The following is a 19794-nucleotide window of genomic DNA, read 5'->3' as shown; positions in this document are numbered from 1 at the left end:
CCAGTAATTGTTTATAAAATGAGTGAGAGCATGACACTGAGTTTCTGCCATCCTGGCACCATTATTAGTTGTGATCATCGGGGTCAGGTGACGGGAAGTCAAGGCTCTGGGAGCTAAATCTAAACGGAAATGATAATTAATGAGTCATATTATTACAAAATGATTAACATATAAATTATAATACTGTGTTGATTATAACTAACATCTCTTTATTGTGTAAATAACTAAATTAAAATGTGAGGTGAGATCCTTACGGTGGACTTAGTCTTCCCCTGTCAGTTATCCCTCAGGACATGCCCACAGTCCTCCTGTCAGTAATCCTGCAAGACACGCCCACAGCGCTCCTTTCAGTCATTCCTCAGAACAAGCCCAAAGCCCTCCCTTGTGTCCATCATCCCTCAGGACACGTGACAGCCCTCCTGTCAGTCATCTCTCAGGACAAGCCCAGAACCCTGCTGTCAGTCACCCCTCAGGACCTCCAGGCTGAACTCGTAGTCATTCCCCTGTGGCAGCCTTTGGATGCTGGGATCACAATCCTCTGCCTGGGGCCTGACTAGATGAATCGGGAGGGGGCATGGCCTCTCGGGGTGACGTGTTCGGGCCTAGCAGGTTTGTCTGGCCTCTGGTGGAGAAAACCCCCTGGGATCAGTCCTGTCGCGGGAAAGCAGAGAAATCCGGGTACTCCAAGTCTCATGTGCATGGGGGAGGGGGAAAGGGAGACGTGGTCATGTGGTCGGAGGCCCCAATACCCAAACCCCTGCCCTCCCCGCAGCTCCCCTCCCCCTGCGGCTCCCGGAGCTCCACGGTCACGCAGGGCAGGATGGGCCATGTGGGGAGAGGGGTGCGGAGGGAGATAAAAAGTGCGGGAACGGGGGACCGCGGAGCTGCACAGGCCGTGGGTGCAGGGGCCGCGCGGAACTGCCTGGCGACCCCGGATATTCATCGACTGCACCGTCTATGCCCCGGATCTGCGGATTGTCCGCGGTCAGGACCATCGGTGACGATGCAAGGCCGTGAGCAGAGGCCGGGGGTCAGGGGTTAACGTGAGGTGGTCGGGATCCATGCGCGGCCCCTCCCCGAGACTTCCAAGGGCTTGGGAAACCTTGGCAGCTCAGGCTTAGAGGAAACTAGGGGTTTCCCAGCATGCCCCGCGCCTGAATCCTTTGCGACCCCCAGGCGGGGTTCCTGTCACTACGCTCTCGCTTGTGCGTTCCCAGCATGCCCCGCGCGCGACACCCCCTCCCCACTCGCTCCGGCTTAAGGCGAAGTCCCCGGTTTGCAGCAAGCAACGCGCGCGGTACTCCGTCTCCCAGGTGTCCCCTGATAAACCTGCCTCACTTTACCCTCCCGTGCCACGGATACCGGATATGCGGCAAGGGTTGATGACAAACAAATGCGCTAGGCCGGAGTCAGCACCGTGGTGGTGACCCCTAGAGGGTCCCGCACGCGCATGCGTGACTCATAGTGCTGCGAGTGCGTTGTTCTTCCCATAATTCTCTGCATGCGGCCCTCTGCTTTCCCAATCGTCTCCAGGGCCCGCGGGGTATTCTGGGCGCAGCAGCAGTGGCTGCCACGGGCGCGGGGAGACGTACGCGGCCCCACTCAAGACCACTTCCGCTTGTCAAAACTCGGGGTCGCGGAGTTTCCAGAGCTTTTTGTCAGGGGGAGGAGTCACGCGGGGTGCTTCCCTTCGCGTCCCCGGGAAGAAAGTCCCGATGATTTTGTGCAGGCCCTAAAAATCCTAAAATCTCAATTTTATTCTTTTTGTTGTTGTTGTTGCTTTCTGGGGAATTTGAGTCCTGACGTCATGGCGAGTTTTTTTTTTTTTCAACAACTTTTGGTCCCGTCAGCCGCGGTGGCATCAAGGACGATTCCCAGGAGGGAGAAAAAATAGTAATAATTAAAAAAAAAACCAAAACTTCCGAAATCAGCAAAAGAAAAATATGAAATTAAATTTTAAAAATCTGGTTCCGGGTAGGGACACTGCTCAAGTGCTATTTCCGTGCGGCAGGAGGCGCCAAACTGCATAGGCCATACAGGCTTACAGGAAATTAAGAATTAAGAATTCTGTTTTCAAACGTGATAATAAAAGAAAAATCAAAATAAAGTTTTTGCATTTTAAAATGTGAAAGAAAAAATTTAAAAGTTTATTTTGTTTCCAGGAAATGAGAGGCTGGGTGGAAGTTGAGAGGGGGCAGAGCCACCTGTCGATTTGGTGTCAATGAACTGTCCATGACGTCACCCTGGGAACCAGACTGACAGTTCATTGAGTGACACTAGAACAAAAGTGAGGGGGGGGGCAGAGCTAACTGTCATGTCAGTGTTAATCAATGAACTATCCATGAAGTTAGCCTGGGACCTTGACAGTTAACTGACTGGCAGCTGGCAAGAACCATCATCCATCCACTGACCCTAGAACATGTCTGCCAGCCCAGGCTAGCCCTGAGCGCTCCCTGGTTTCTCTCCTCCCAGGATGCCTTGCACACCCAGCCTCCCTGCAGTATTCCTGCTGCTCCTCCTAGATACCCTTGAACTGCACTGGAAACCTGCCTATACCCCTGTGCCTGCTACATCCCCACCAAGGTCCGCTGCAACTTCTGGTCTCTTCCAGTGTCACTTCCAGTAGGGATTCCCTGTGATTTGGAGAGGATCAACCTTGGGTGCATTAGGCTCAGGTAAGACTGGAGAACTTGGCGGTCACGTGGTTCACACACAGGTTCCCAGGTATGGGGAGGATGACCCCGGGATTCGAACTCGGATCCTTGAATTTGGCTGCAGTTGCCTCAAGGTCTCTAAGCATATCTGGCTTTCCTCAGGGACTGGGGATTCGAACTCTGGTCTTCACACTTGGCCACATTTGGCTCCAGCCCTGAAACCCTATAGTGCTCTCGGATAATGTGCATGTGCTGCCATTCACCTTCCCGGACCTGGGATTCGAACTGGAATCCTTCTTGACACTTGGCCACAGTCCCCTAAGCACACTCAGCCCCTATAATGTAACCCTGTATCATGCATGTGCAGAACCAAATGTTTCCACCCTCCAAGACCTGAGATTCAAACTTGGATCCCTGTGATTAGCTGCAGTTGCCTCTAGCCCTGGAGCTCTATATCCTCTTTAGCCCCTGAGCCCTACAATGCACCCTGGTGAGGAAAATGTACACATTCAGCTTTCCTCAGGGACTCAGAATTTGAACTCACATCCTTTATGACATTTGGCCATAGTCATCTTCATCCTCCATCCTTATACTGCACCCCCATATCATGCTTGTGCAGTGTCTCCTTTATCCTCAAACCTTGGATGTGAACTTAGATCCTGGCCTTTGGCCGTAGTCACCCTGCAGGCCCTAAGCTTTATATCCACTTCAGCCCCTGAGCCCTATAGTGCCCCCCAGAAACAAATATGCACTTCTGTTTCCCCGCCTGCAGAGACTGGGCATTTGAACTCATAACCTGACATTTGGCCACAATCCCCTAAATACACTCAACCCTAGAGTGCATGCATGTGCAGAATCATTTCTGTCCTGGCAGTCTCAGGATTTGAACATATAACCTCATGTTTGGCCACAGTCCCTACCAGGTCGAGCTCTACAGTGAATCCCCTTAACTCACATATGCACTTCTGGCTTCCCAGCCCATGGAGATAAGGGATTCAAACCCAGATCCTCACGTTTGGCCACAGTTACCTTACTACACTCAGCCTTATAGTGAACCCTGGTAACTCACATCTGCACTTCTGGCTCCCCGTCTCTCCACCCCAGGGACCAGGGATTCAAACTCATTTCCTAGTGTATGGCCGTAGTTGTCCCCAGCCCCTAAGCCCTATAGTGCACCCTAGAAACTTACATATGCACTTCCAGTTGTTTCCCAACACCCCCACACACAATGGTTATTCAAACTCTAATTCTTGCATTGGGCAGCAGTTGTCCCCAGCCTCTGAACCCTATAGTGCACCCCAGAAACTCACATATGCACTTGTGACTTCCCTGACCCCGGGGACCAGGTATTCAAACTCAGATCCTGACATTTGGCTGCAGTCACCTAAGTACACTCAGCCCTGCAGTATCCACCCCCATGTCGATTGTTCATTTGTTGTTTGCTGCTCACTGACTCTTTGTTGTAGATGGTCTCTCCGGCTGTCAGTGATTGGTTAAGGTTGTTGATTGATGGTTGATTATCGGTTGATTGTTGATTATCGGCTGATTGTTGATATTAGTTGGTCATTGATGACCTCTGGATGGAAGGGTGGTTATTGATCAGGATGTTTGTTGATCGATGATCAATTGTTGATTTTCAGTTGTTGTTGGAATATTATTTATTGTTTACTTATTGACCTTTGGGGTTGGTTATGGATTAATTGTGCATATTGTTTGATTTTTTATTGATCCTCGTTTTTTTTATAATTATTGATTACTGATTGCCAGCTCTATGGATTGGTTGTTGACGACTGATTGGTTACTGATTGTTTATTATTACTGATGGGGTATTGATTAAGGATTGAGCATGTGTGGATTGGCTGAGTATTGACTGACTGACTATTGATCGCTTTTTTATTGATTTTCAATTAATTGATTATTGACTGACTATGGGCCATTTGTTGATGGATTGACTATCAGTAGTTTGTTGATTGATGGCGAAAGCTGGTCACCCTTGGGAACAGCACATAGGTGTGTTGCAAATGGAGCTCTTTAGCTCTTTTGCCAGCAAGACCCTTTAGAGAATCCCATCCATTTGGCAAGGACCTATGGATAACAATCCGGCAAACAACTGTGCTGATTTTAGGGAGTTCATGAGCTTCAGGCTTCTCTAACTGTTGCTATGCTTAATCCTATGGTAACTTTTAGTTATGCCGGAGTGTACTGGGAATTATAGAAAAATTACATTTCTCTGATCTGTTACAGAAACCAGTTTCTCCGGTCGCCCCTGGCTGCCTCTGCAGTCATCCTGAATAAGCAGGAGGAACTCACTAAGGTTAATGATTATTGACTATTTGATTCCAAAAGAGAAAGATATACTCCAAAGAACTTAAGAACCGAGAAAACAGTTTTTTGGTTTTGGTTTGGGTTTTTTGTTGTTGCTGTTGTTTTGTTTTGTTTTTTGTTTTTTGGCTATTCGAGACAGGGTTTCCCTGTGGCTTTGGAGGCTATCCTGGAACTAGCTCTTGTAGACCAGGCTAGTCGTGAACTCACAGAGATCCACTTGCCTCTCCCAAGTGCTGGGATTAAAGGCGTGCGCCACCACCGCCCGGCAAGAAAATGGTTTCTTAAAAGATGACATTAAAAACCTTATAGGAACACAGAAGGAAAAAGAGATAGGACATGAAAGGTCAGGCATTTCTCTGGCACCAGGGCATGAACACTCATATACTTTTCCAATATCAAAGGATCAATAAAGGAATATAGAACTCTGGGTTCCTTTAAAAGAAAAGTACATGTAGAAAACGCCAGGAAGAATAGAAGTTTAGTCTCAATGTTAAAGAGTTAGATATTGATCATTATTCTTTTGAGAACTTATAATAGGATTATCACTGCAATCCATATAATAAAGGTGACATACAGATTACTCAGAAACTGGTATACACCTAAAAAATGATGTGCTAGGCATCACAATCTATTCATCTGATTTCATATTGTTAAAAGATAATCACTGGGATTAAGTATCTTACTTTGTAACCACATGTTTGTTGCCAACTAGGTCACAGTATGAATAAGTGGGAAAGAAGAGAAACTAAAATGTTAATGATTCTTGGACAATGACTAAAGAGAAATGACTTGAAACTGCTCAAGCTTGAATGCATTAGAACCTGTAGAAATAAAGACAGCCTGAGCTAGGGTCATCAGTTTGAAAGACAACCAGTGGTCAGACTCTTCATTTTTTGCCAACTTCATACATCCTTCCTGTGGCACAAGAACCCTGCCGGAGATGGACTCCAATAGATTGATTCTTTGTTGACTACTGATTATTGATTCGCTGCTGGTCATTTGCTAATTGTTGAATATTGATTGACCATTGGTTGTTTGTTGATTGAGTATTGATTATTGAGTGACTGTCAGCTGTTTGTTGAATGACTATTTGTAAATGGAATTCTTAATTATCTAAATAATAAATCCCGGAGTCAGATATAGAGGAAAATGCTGAGAGATCAGAGAGAAGGAGCAAGGCAAATCCACCTTTACCTCTTAGTGTCTCAGCAGACAAGAGAGTGAGTTCCTATTTCTTCCCGCTTATATCCTTTCTCCACCCAACCATCTCACTTCGTTTGTGCTCAGCCATTTCACTTCCCTGTCTGTACAGACCTCCAGACTTCACTGCTCCTCAGATTCACTCAAACTGCTATGCTCTCCTCAACGTGGCTAGAGACTAAGTCTTAGACTGAATGCCTCTTCCTTTTATACCTTTAAAATCCTGAGATTAAAGGAGTGAGCTCTGATTCACTCTCTGGTAGCCCAGAGTGGTCTTGGACTCAGAGATCCATCTCCCTCTTAATCCTGAGTCCTGGGATTAAAGGTGTGTATCACCACCACCACCTGATTCTACAGCTTGAGCCTGGCTGTGCTTTCTGAATCCTCAGGCAAGCTTTAATAAATCATATATATCACCACAACTATTGATTATCGACTGACTACGGGTCATTTGTTGATTTACTATTGATTATTGATTGACTATTGGTAATCAATGGATTATTGACTGTTGAGTGGTTAGTTATTGACCATTCATTATCGACTATTGGTCATTTATTGATTGACTACTGATTATTGACTATCATTAGTTGATTGAGCATTGATCATATATTGACTATTGACTATTGATTATTGACTATTGATCACCAACTATCAGTCATTTGTTGATTGACTATTGATTATCAATGAACTATCAGCTGTTTGTTGATTGGCTTATTATTGGTAATTGGCAGATTATTGGTTGTTTGTTCAGTAGTTGATTATTGATTGACTGTTGGTCATTTGTTGATTGATTATTGGTCATCAGTTGTTTGTTGATTGGCTATTGATTATCCATCAAATCCCTCCCATCAATGCTCAGGGAATCCTGTGAAGTAGGAGGTGGAAAGATTGTAAGTCAGAGGGGGTGGAGGACACTAGGAGAACAAGGCCCTCTGAATCAACTAAGCAAGGTGCATATGAGCTCACAGAGACTGAGGCAGCAAGCACTAGTCCTACATGGGTCTGCACCAGGTCTTCTGCATATATATTATAGCTATTAGCTTAGTATTTCTATGGGACTCCAACTATTGATTGTCAACTGCTGATTATCAATTATTGATCACTGATTGACTATCAACCCTGCCCACCACCCTCACAGGTCCAACAGCATCCAGGACCTGCCTATCATGGCTTTCACCAGGATGGTGCGGCTGGAGCTACTAATGCTTCATGGGAACGGAGATAGAGAGATTCCAGACAGGGCCCTGCAGGACCTGGTGGCCCTGCAGGTAGGTGCTTAGTGCCAAGTACTCTGGCCTCAAATGCTCAGTGACAGGTACTCCTGGCCTCACGTCATCACTCAAGGCCACTCCCCATCTGATGGGAGATGTTATCTGTATATGTTTCTCTTATTGGTTGATAAATAAAAACACTGACTGACCAGACAGGAAGATAGGCGGGGCTAGGAGAGGAGGAGGATTCTGGGAAAGATAGGCATTGTGAACCTGCCGGACAGAGTCATGATGCTGCCAGAGGAGTAACACCATGCCGGGCATTACCAGGTAAGCCACAGCCTCATAACAATACATAGATTGATAGAAATGAGTTAATAATTAAGACAGAGCTAGCCGATAAGAAGCCCTAGTCATCAGCCAACAAACAGTTTCATAATTAATACAGCCTCTGTGTATTCATTTGGGGCTGACACGGCTGTAGGACCAGTCTGGTGGGAAGAACCATCTGTAACACCCATCCTCATGTCATTATTCATAGCTTCACATCTACACCATTGACCTCACCACCGATGTCATCACTGATGTCATCACTCACGGCCACTCCCTGGCCTCACATCATCACTGAGGAATCAGTTTACCTCAAGACCCAGCAATTCCTCTCTTGGGCATATACTCAAGGAATGCACATTCATACCACAAGGCCATCTGTTCAACTATGTTCATAGCAGCTATGTTTGTAATAGCCAGAACCTGGAAGCAACCTAGATGCCCCTCAACTGAAGAATGGATAAAGAAAATGTGGTACATTTACACAACAGAGTACTACTCAACAGAAAAAAAAAAAAAAAACAATGGAATCTTGAAATTCCAAGGCAAATGGATGGAACTAGAAGAAACCATCCTGAGTGAGGTAACCCAGACCCAGAAAGATAAATGTGGTATGTACTTACTCATAAGGGAATGTTAGCCATTAGGTAAATGATAACCAAGTTATAATCCATAGACCCAGAGAGGTTAGGTAAAGAGGAGGAGTCTAGGAGGAATGCAAAGATCTCCCTGGGAAGGGGAAATAGAATAGATTTTACTGGTAGTCTGGGGATGGTGGGAACATGAGCAGAGGGGATCAGGCATGTGGGGAACATGGGATAGAGGGAAATAGTGCAGAAAGAGATGACTGGAATTGGGGAAGGGGGCATTTGGGGGGTGTGCAAACCTACAACAGTGGAAACTTCCTGGAATCTATTAAGGTGACCCTAATGAGAATGCCTAGTAATGTGTAAGGGGCCGTGGGCCCAAAACTATGCGGCTTAAAGCTCACCTTTGTAAGACTTTTAATGACCTTTAAGTTTGCGGCTTAAAGCCAGCTCTGTGAGCCTCCTGTAACCTGTAATTAGATACGGTTTGGCCAAGCGGAACTGTTAACTGCTTCTGTTCCGAGAAAGGGTCTGGAGCTTTTCTGTTCGCTGTTCCAAGAAAGACCACTAGATGTTCCGGCTGACAAGAAGAATGTTCCAGTCCCAGCAAATACCTGATGTTCCTTCTATTATTCCCCCCAATTCTATTGTTGCAGGGCTATTTAAGCCCACTCTAAGCCACAGTAAATCGAGACCTTGACATTGCACAGACAGACTCTTGTCCTTTCTTGCGCCGGTTGGTCTCCATTCCTCTCTCGCCCCCATCGACCCCCTTAGGTGACAACCTCCTCGAGACCCGCAAATAACCTGGCCTGCTGGATGGGTCAGTAATGGGGAATACAGAGTCTCAACTAGCCATCTCTTGTAGACAGGCAAAGCTTCCAGTGGAGGGACTGGGTTGCATTCAATTGAGTTGTTGACCAAGGGGGTCCCATGGAAATCCCCAAACAACCTAGGCTGATGTTAAGACAGAAAGAGTTGTTCTCTACAAAGTGACAGTGGGGCCCATTACGAAGGACAACATCCACACAACTCATTGAATGTGGAGAAGTTGAGCTGATGCCTACAGGGAGCCTTCATCCCTACATTCTCGTCTCCTCTGTGTGGGAAGAGTCTCTGTCTATAGGTTACCAAAAGAGAAACGTGGACACCAACCCAGTCACCAAACCCCTGACCTACAATCTATCTATCTTGCCTGAAAAATATGCTAGGACAATGGTAGCATAGAACTTGTGGGAGTAGCCAACCAATGTCTGGCTTTGACTTAAGGCCTTACTCCATGAGATGGAACCCATACCTGACATTGCTTGGGTGACCAAGAAACAGAGACTAGATAGCCCAGAGTGCAAGGGTCAAACCAAACACAGCTGGTCTAAAACAATCAATAAAATGACTCCTAATGATATTCTGCTGTACTCATAGATCAGAACCTTATCCTCTCATCAGAGAGGCTTCCTCTGGCAGCAGATGGGAACAGATGCAGAGGCCCACAGCCAGACATTATATGGAGAGAGTCTACATTGGATGTCTCCATCAAATCCCTCCCCTCAGTGCCCAGGGAATCCTTCGAAGAAGAAGGTTGAAAGATTGTAAGTCAGAGGGGGTGGAGGACACCAGGAGAACAAGGCCCTCTGAATCAACTAAGCAAGGTGCATATGAGCTCAGAGACTGAAGTAGCAAGCACAGGGACTATACAGGTCTGCACCAGGTCTTCTGTGTATATATTATAGCTACTAGCTTAGTGTTTCTATGGGACTCCTGACTGTGAGAACGAGTATGTCTCTGACTCTTATACCTGCTCTTGGGACTCTTTTCCTCCTGTTTGGTTTCTGTGTCCAACTTCAACGTGATTGTTTTAGCTTCATCTTAATATATTTTACTTTGCCATTTGGTTGTTTGGTTGTTATGTCTTAGAAGCCTGTTAATTTCTAATGAGAGACAGAAAGAGAGTGAATGTGGAGGGGAGGGAAGGTGGGAAGGAATAGGAGGAGTACAGGGAGGGGAAATTACAATCAGGATATACTGTATGAGAAAAGAATATATTTTCAATTTTAAAAATAGGGCTAGTATAAAACTACAATAATTCATATAGCATGCTATTAGTATAAGAACAGATATATCAATAAATATATACTGGACTGGAGAGATGGCTCAGAGGTTAAGAACACTGGTTGCTCTTCCAGAGGTCCTGAGTTCAATTCCCAGCAACCACATGGTGGCTCACAACCATCCCTTATGAGATCTGGTGCCCTGTTCTGGCATGTAGGCATACATGGAGGCAGGATGTTGTATTCTAGATAAATAAATAAATGAAAATAAATATATACAATAAAGTCCAGAAAGAACCACATCTATATGGTCAAGTGTTATTTGACAAAGGTGTCAATATGATTTAATGGTGAAAATAAATATTTTTTAACAATTTTTTTCTGGAAGAAATAGGCTTCAGAACCGGAAGAATACAACAAACCCTGACCAATGTATCATTTTCATTATGAATGCATCATTTTACCATATCAATTAACCCTCACACAGATAACTACAAGCAGTAAATTTCTGAGCTAGAATTTTGCCTAATAAACTGGAATGAGAAGTTTGAGAATCTTTTAGTTCAGGGTTAGTTTAGGTTATCACTTCTCTATCTGCCAGTAAGGTAAAGCCAGGGCATGCTTATTTTTCATAGGCAGCTATGAATCAACAACTCTGGGCCTGTAGTAATTCTATGTCCTTGGATAGCTGGGAATGTCTTAGATGGAATGATTTTGCCTGGACCCTAAACACTGACCAAATGTCTGTCAATAAAGATAATTGCTAGAGGGCAGATCTCTGCAGTTGCAATGGAGAGGGGAACAAGGACCTGATAATGGGAAACAGGCCTCACACATAGCTAAGGAAAGTAATCAGTAAACTAGGACCTGTTAATGGAGAATAGGTTTTACACATAGATAGGGAGTGTGATAAGTAAACTCAAGCTGCATGGGGGAATTTGTTTCCAGTAAATGATCCAAATAGTGCTAAACTGTGGGAAGTAAATCCCAAATTTGTTACAGAGGGGAATAAGCTACAGGAAGAATCTAGAGCAAGAAACAGCCAATCCATTCACAAGACTATAATGCCAAATATAACTTTTGAGCTGGCTTTATCCATTTTATCCAATTAAAAATTCTTCTGAGTTGTCTCATAATATGATAGCTGTATAATTACTGTGTAATCTTGTGGTTTGTAGCAATAGCTCAACTTTATTCCAGAGTATAGGGGATATATAGGATTGGGGACAGTAGCTGGGGAATCACCTAATTTGTGTTAAACAGCACACTCCTATCATATAAAGCTCCTTGTACAAGTCTTCGTTATCTGTGGAAGCACAGTCCTATTGTAAACCTCCTAGTACAATGTCTAATTACCATATGGGCATGGGGGGGAATCTTTTGCAGGAAATTTTGTCAAAGGCCTGACTTGTGTCAGGCATCTGGGCCTACAGACAGTCTCCAAATAAGGTCAGGTAGAGAACAGGGCACATTCTGCCAGGGGGAAGGAGTCCTCCATGTTGCCAAGCTCAGAAAGAGCTGTCACACCATGGTAGACTGAAACCTCCAATTAACAAGGCCTCCCAGCAGTTTACAATAAATTACTGAGTGTTAGGTATTTTGATATAATAGCAATAGTAATAAGAAATAAGGTATTGCTGTAAGAAACACCTAAAATGGAACTGGGTGATGGGTAGAAATTGGAGTGTAAAGGATTGATCTGTGGCTGGGGGTATAGCTCAGTAGCAGAGTACTTGTCAGGAATGTGTGAGGCCCTGTGTTTGACACCCAGCAAAACAAAAAGGAAGGGAAGGGGGAAGAAAGAAAGAGGGCAGAAGGAGGGAGAGAGGGAGGGAGGGAAAGAAGGAAATATGTATGTTGAAATAGAGACTTTAATAGAATATTTTAAAATAAAATCTATCAGGCCTGGAGAGGTGGTTTAGCAGTTAACAGCATTGTCTGCTCTTCTAGAGGACCCAACATTTGTGCCCAACACCCATATGATGTCTCATAACTAACTCCAATTCCAGGATATTCAACACAATCTTCTGCCTTCCACAGGCACCAGGCACACGAGTTGTACATCGACATTCATGCAGGGAAAACACTCATACACATAAAATAAAATTTAACAAAATGTAAAAAGGAAGGAAGGAATCAATCAATCTAGGAAATCTGCCAGAATGTAGTTTTAAAAATCAAAAAAGTTAATTGAAAATTAAAAACTAGAAATGGGGGTTAATCTTGCAAGTGCTCAAAACAAGACAAGCTATAGGCAAATCCTAAATCACTTTGGGTGTTACATAAGCAGCCATGACCAGGATTTTTCTAGAAATATGGGAAGAACAGAAGAGAACAAGATAAGACATAATATAATAGAGGGAGCCATTATAGGTTTAAAGAGAAATCAGGCACTAGGGAAATGTCTGGAGAGCTACAAAGATGACACCAACTAACAATCTAAGCAACAGAGGAGAGGCTACCTTAAATGCCCTCTCCTGATAATGGGAATGATGACTAATTCATATTCCATTGTATAGCCTTCATCCAGCAGCTGGTGGAAGTAGAAGCAGACACCCACAGCTAAACCTTGAACTGAACTGAAATCCAGTTGCAGAAAAGGAGGACTGATGAGCAAAGGGGTCCATACCAGGCTGGTGAAACCCACAGAAACAGCTGACATGAACGAGGGAAAACTCTTGGTCCCCAGACTAATAGTTGGGAAACTAGCATAGGACTGATCCAGACCCCCTGAATGTGGGTATCAGTGAGGAGACCTTGGAAATCTATGGGGCCTCTTGTAGTGGATTAGTACTTATTGCTACCATAGGAATGGACTTTAGGAGCCCATCCCACATGGAAGGATACTCCCTGAGACTAGACACAAGGGGGTTGGCCTAGGCCCTATCCCAAAGAATATGACAGACTTTGAAGACCACCCCCCTCATGGAAGGCCTCACGGTTCCTGGAAAGCAGAAAGGGTATGGGATGGGTAGGGCATTAGTTGGGGGGTGGAGGGGAGGAGAGGAGGGAGAGGGACCTGGGATTGACATATAAAATAATTTTCTTTCTAATAAAAATGATGTATTAAAAATAAAAAAGAAATATGGGCAGTAAAGGTAATTCTAAGATGGTATTTTATACAGAAATGGGTATATACAGAGCAAGGTATTGAAAAATGGACATCTGTGTCTTAATGACTTCTGAAAAGATATCTGGCAAAAAATATCTAAAGTATTAAAGGACCTTCATGGTTTTTCTTGACTTCTTTTAGTAAAAATACAAAATAAAATAGAGAAAACGTGGATTTTATAAGGAAAAAAGTAGAATTTAAGGACTTGGAAGATTTTTTTAATTTCTAAATTGTGAAAAAAGGCATGTTTGGGAAAGATTATCAAAGGCAGAACCAAGCTACCATTTAATAACAAGAATGGTTTTGATAGGAGGAAGCCAGCCATTACTCTGAAGGCATTTTAACGATTATCAGTGTTTGCTATTCCTATCATAGGCCAAAAGTGCTAGGGTCTGGGTAGCTGAACAATTTTAAAGGGGCTCCAAGCACCAAGGGATCACTGAGCTTATTGACTAGGACTGCCTTAGGTCTCTGCTTCCTGAGTTCCAACATATGGTTCTTTTTTCCATTCCCATCAAGAGAAGCCAGATATAGTTTCGGTAGCTGTCTTTAACTTGCCCATGTTTCTTTATCAGTAAGCTTATTGTTTCACAAAGGTAGACTTAGAAGGAACCATTTATTTAGCCTAGAATTGGCCTCTCTACTAGAGGTAACTACAAATAGACTCCTCAAGGAAAGACCCACAACACCATTTCAATGTTTCAGCTGAATAAAATTTCATAAGAAATTACAAAACAATAATTATTTGCAAGAGTATGCTGAATATGATCAAACTATATTATATGTGCAAAAAGAGTAACTGAGTTTGATTCCCAGCAACCACAGAGGGCAGCTCAAAATCACGTGTAACTCTAGTTCCAGGGGATCTGAAGTCTCTGCCCTTCATGGCTACTCATGTGCACATACACAGACACATAGGCATACATACAATTAAAATAAATCTGTAAAAACAAAACAAACAAACAACAAAAAAAAAAAACGGAGATAGCAGCCCTGTCTCCCTAATGCCCTGGAGTTAAACCTAGGAACCTGGCTATAATCTACAAGTACCTATTTCTCATGGAAGTTTGAGTGCTATCTGTGATATAGATAATTAACTAGGATAGATGGCCATTGTAATTTTTAGATTTAAAAGAACAGATAGCCGGGCAGTGATGGCACACGCTTTTAGTCCCAGCACTCGGGAGGCAGAGGCAGGCAGATCTCTGTGAGTTCAAGACTAGCCAGGTCTACAAGAGCTAGTTCCAGGCAGCCTCCAAAGCCACAGAGAAACCCTGTCTCAAAAAACAAAACAAAACAAAAAACAGATAGCTAACAGTTCTACCATGCCCTTTCAATGAGACCTAGTCATTTATAGAACACATCTGATTGAATGCATAAAAAGGTAAAATTTATTTCTGTCTCTGCAATCTCAACAACTTGCTTTGAATGTACATTGAAGTCTTGTTTAATATTTATTTAACAATGTTATAGTTGAGTCTGATCATTCACAACAATAATACTAACACTTGGGGACTAAGGCAAAGGACCAACAAAGGTTGGTCTTGAATTCAAGACCAACCACGGCTACATTGTCTCAAATAGTAGTAATAGTAACACCATTTCCTTCCTATTCTACATTTGTGGAATGGGTTTTCTTGGGTTCTAGGAGATTATGTTTTGAACAAGAGTTGACGTTTATTAAAAGACATTTGAACAGATTTAAGCTTGGAGGTAATACAAAGGAAGAAATTCAAGGAAAGAGTAAAGTATACCTCGAGCATGGGTGTAGACTTCTCAAAGGAGAATTTACAGGAATTATTTTTATTATGTCTTCCAACATGCAAGAAAGCTGACTCTGAATACTGAGTTTTTTCTATAATAATATTTCACCACTAACTCAAATGACTAGTGACTTCTGCTAGTATGCCTGAAATTTCAGCAAAGCCATCTGCTAAGCTTGTATACAGGATGAAATCTTAGTGTTTCTCACAAGCCTTAATATCAAATGCCAATACCAAACTGCATTCATATGACAAGGACTTTGTGACAGTATTGTCAACTTGAAAGCATCAAGAATTACCTAGGGGATAGGGCATCTGGGCATACAGGTCGAGAACTGCTTTGATTAGGTTAGTTGAGGCAGGAAGGCCTGTACACTGTAAGTGGCACCAACTCCTGGTTGGGATCCTGGACTATATAAATAAAAACTTCAGCTAAGAACAAGCATTCATTATTTTTTTTACTTCCCAACTGTGGATGCAACTAAATGCTTCAAGCTCCAGCTGCCTTGAATTCACCACCATAATGAATTGTACAAAAAAAATGGCAAGTCCAAATAAATCCTTCCACTCTTAAGTTTCTTCTGCCATGGTATTTTATCACAGAAAAAGAGGAAGAAATGAAATTCGAAAGTAGGTACTAAGAAGTGGAACCATTGCTGAAATAAACCTGACCTGCAATTCACAGACCTTGCAACTGGTTTGCAGAAAGAATGTGCAAGAGTTTGGAAGTTTTGTTCATGCCTTTAATCCCAGCACTCTGGAGGTAGATCTCTGTGAGTTCCAGGCCAGCCTGGGCTACATAATGAGCTTTACACCTTAGAGAGAGATGGGGAGGGAGGGAGGGAGGGAGGGAGGGAGGGAGGGAGAGAGGGAGGGAGGGAGGGAGGGCAGATTTGGGCTAGAAACCCCCTAGTATTCAGGAAGAACTTAATGAGCTATTCTGATGGGAGCCTGAAGATAAGAACACTGAGACAAATTCATGCTATGGAGGTAGGCACAACTCATGAGATTTCAAAGAGGAAGAAGACTCTATCAAGAACTGGGCTAAGGGCCATGCATATGATATTCTGGCCAAGAATCTAGTTTTATTCTGCCCACATACTGAGAAGTTGAGTAAACTTGGATTTACAGGTAATGGATTAATATGTTTGATAGCGAAAATTTCAGGACCAGAGAGCATTCTTAAATGGTGATGTGGTGAAAAGAAAGCAGTTGTCGTTCTTAAGAGATGTGGACCACTGAAGAGAAACCTGCTGTGCTGCACTGGGACAAATAGGAATGCTGTCCTGAGGGTAAAATCCCAATCCTTGTAAGTTCCATCTTGTATAGATCCAAATTCGGATGTGAGGGTGATCTGGCTGTGACATCTGTCACCCCATTGATCACCAGGGGTGAGTCCACTGATCTGGCTGGCCATGTGGGTACCCCTTCCTCCCTCACCACTCCAAGGACATCCCTCTCAAAGCTGCATAGTCGGTTGAAGAGGACAGCCTTCCCTGAATAGCAGAGGACTGATCTTTGGTCAAGGGTATTCAAGTAGCTGTACTCCCCTGCTAGAACCTTCAAACAAGATCCAATTTCATTGAAGAAAGAAAGGCTAAACTGAACACATCCTCTGTGCCTCAAAAGCAACTGCTTAGAAGGTATTTCCCCAGGGTCAACAGACAGCTCAGAGCCAGGAGTTGGAAAGGGGAAGTTTAATCCTAAAATGGCTTCAGAGATTAGCCTTGTGATTTTTCTGACCCTTGGGCTAATTGCCTAACTGTACAGTCTCCTGCTTGAAAAACCATATACTAAGACTGGACTACCATCGTTGGTATTATGCAATGTGCAAACAAATTACAGCTGCAGCTGAGTACTCCATGACATATATGTAGGGCTCTACACTAAGGGTCAACTTGATGAAACTGACTGGGAGCAAACTGCTGATTGAAACTTCAGTGCTCAGCTTCCTACCACTGCTGCTCATATCCCTCACACTGGACATGACAATGCATCCATTGAAATAGACATGACACAAATTACTGAACTCTGTGTTTCTGATATTACAATACACCATGGTGACTACTTCAGTTTTGAACCTGGGTGTGGGGTATGTTCATGCACACCATTAATGCCAGTACTAGGGAAGCAGAGGCAGATGGATCTCTAGGAGCTCCAGGCCAGTCAAGGCTACATAGTGAGACAATGTCTCAAAAAATTTTTGTTATAAATAGGGGGACCTCACATGAGGTGTGACCCCATTTGCACCTGAAAAACTTCCCACATCACATGTTTAGCCCCATCACAGAGCTTTCAACATTACTAATGTCAACTGCATATGGAAATACAAAATCCCAGGATAGCTCAAAGAATCCTGTACAATAAAAGACCTTCTGGAGGTACCACCATTCCTAATTTCAAGCTCTACTATAGTAATAAAAACTGCATGGTACTGGCATAAAAGCAAACAAGTGGATCAATGGAATTTAAGACCCAAACATAAATCTACATACTATGGGCACCTGATTTTTGACAAAGAAGCCAAAATTATACAATGGAAAAAAAAGAAAGCATCTTCAACAAATGGTGTTGGTCTAACTGGATGTATGCATGTAGAAGAACACTAAGAGATTCATACCTGTCACCCTGCACAAAACTCAAGTCCAAGTGGATCAAAGACCTCAATATAAAACCATGTACACTGAACCTTGTAGATGAGAGTGTGGTAAATAGCTTAAAATGCATTGGCACATTAGACAACTCCCTGAATAGAACACCAGTTGCACAGACACTAAGATCAACAATTAATAAATGGGACCTCATGAAATTAAAAGGCTTCTGTAAGGCAAAGGACATAGAACACCATCAATAGGACAAAATGGCAGCCTACACAATGGGAAAAGATCTTCACCAACTCCACATCTTACAGTAAGCTGATCTCCAAAATATATAAAGAACTCAAGAAACTAGACATCAAAATACCAAATAATCCAGTTAAAAATGGGGTACAGATCTAAACAGAGAATTCTCAACAGAGGAATCTCAAATGGCTGAGAAACACTTAAAAAAAATGTTCAACATCCTTAGTCATCAGGGAAATGCAATTCCAAAATGACTCTGAGATTCTATCTTATACCTGTCAGAATGGCTAAAATAAAAAATATAAGTGACAGCTCATGCTGGAGAGGATGTGGAGCAGGAGCAGTGCTCCTCCATTGCTGGTGCTAGTGCAAACTTGTATACCTACTATGGAAATCAGTAATGGCAGTTTCTCAGAAAATTGGGAATCAATCTACTTCAAGACTCAACTATACCTACCACTCTTGGGCATATACCCAAAGGACACTCCATCCTACCAAAAAGACACTTGTTCAACTATGTTCATAGAAGCTTTATTCCTAATAGCCAGAAACTGGAAACAACATAGCTGTCCCTCAACCAAAGAATGGAAGTGATATTAGCTGTAAAGCAAAGGATAACCATGCTACAATCCACAGACCCAGAGAGACTAAGTAACAAGGAGGGATCAAGGGGGACATATGAATCTTCCTGGGGAGGGGAAATAGAATAGACAGCAAAGGTAGAAGAAGAGGAGTTGGGCTAGAGCAGGAACAGGAGAGATCAGGTGGGAGGATGGATGGAGAGAGTACTGGGAGGGAAAACTGGAATATGGGGAAATCTCAGAGACAAGCTAGAAATTTATTGCAATGGAAATTCCCAGTAATCTATGAAAATGACCCCTAGCTAAGACTCCTAGCAATAGGGATATGGCTAGCAGTGGAGGATATGGAGCCTGAACTGGCCATCTCCTGTAACCAGGTAAGACTAGGAATTGGGATACCAAACAAGCCACATAAACTTCAACCTACAATTTGTCCTACCTACAAGATATATTGGGGTATAAGTGGCACAGAAATTGTGGACATAGCCAACAAATGACTGGTCCAGCTTGAGACCCATGCCATGAGTGGGAGCCCACCCCTGACACTACCTGAAGGGACAGGACCCAGAGGTCGGATAGCCCAGAGACCTATGTTAGAACCAAACACACCTGGCAAAAAGTCACTTAAATGATTCCTAATGATATTCTGCTATGCTCATAGATTGGTGCCTAGCCCAATTGTCATTGGAGAGGCTTCATCAAGCAACCCCAGATGAAAACAGATGCAACCCAGAGCCAAACATTAGGAGGAGTTTGGGAATCCTGCAGAAGAGGAGGAAAAAATATTGTAGGAGCCAGAGGGGTCGAGGACACCAAAGGAAAACCCACAGAATCAATTAACCTGGGCTCATAGGAGTTCACAGAGACTGAACCAACAACCAGGGAGCCTGCATGGGACTGACCTAGGTACTCTGCATGTATGTTATAGTTGTGTAGCTTATCTTCTTGTGGGACTTCTAACAGTGCAAGCAGGGACTATCTCTGACTCTTTTGCTGGCTTTTAGGACCCTTATCCTCATACTAGGGTACCTTGTCCAGCCTTAAACTTAATATGCCAAGCTTTGTTGGTATCCATGGGAGGCCTGTCCTTCTCTGATAGAAATAGAGGAGTGGATGAGGAGGGAGAGGCACAGAGGAGAG

At 43.5% G+C, this 19794-nt stretch overlaps 2 long non-coding RNA genes across 9 annotated transcripts in view; one reads left to right on the top strand and one right to left on the bottom strand.

The window, feature by feature from the left end:
• The first annotated feature begins 468 nt into the window (after window positions 1-468).
• LOC100764481 lies at window positions 469-8145 on the top strand. Of its 5 annotated transcripts, XR_004771463.1 has the most exons (5): window positions 469-609; window positions 2473-2675; window positions 4899-4968; window positions 7318-7447; window positions 7932-8145. It is a non-coding gene; the product is annotated as an uncharacterized LOC100764481 (long non-coding RNA). The 5 variants fall into 5 exon arrangements; XR_003488291.2 differs by lacking the exon at window positions 4899-4968; XR_004771464.1 differs by lacking the exons at window positions 7318-7447; window positions 7932-8145 and adding an exon at window positions 5692-5795.
• The window catches only part of LOC103162321, a 38032-nt gene continuing 23701 nt past the window's right edge, over window positions 5464-19794 (bottom strand). For all 4 annotated transcript variants that reach the window (XR_003488296.2, XR_003488294.2, XR_003488295.2 and 1 more), the window contains one exon: window positions 5464-7044. This is a non-coding gene — a long non-coding RNA (uncharacterized LOC103162321). The remainder of the gene's footprint in view (window positions 7045-19794) is intronic.

Source organism: Cricetulus griseus, chromosome X (genome assembly GCF_003668045.3).
Source record: "Cricetulus griseus strain 17A/GY chromosome X, alternate assembly CriGri-PICRH-1.0, whole genome shotgun sequence".
NCBI classification, from domain to species: domain Eukaryota; kingdom Metazoa; phylum Chordata; class Mammalia; order Rodentia; family Cricetidae; genus Cricetulus; species Cricetulus griseus.
The sequence above is the reverse complement of the archived record's forward strand: the minus strand, read 5'-3'. Positions and strand labels throughout refer to the sequence as shown.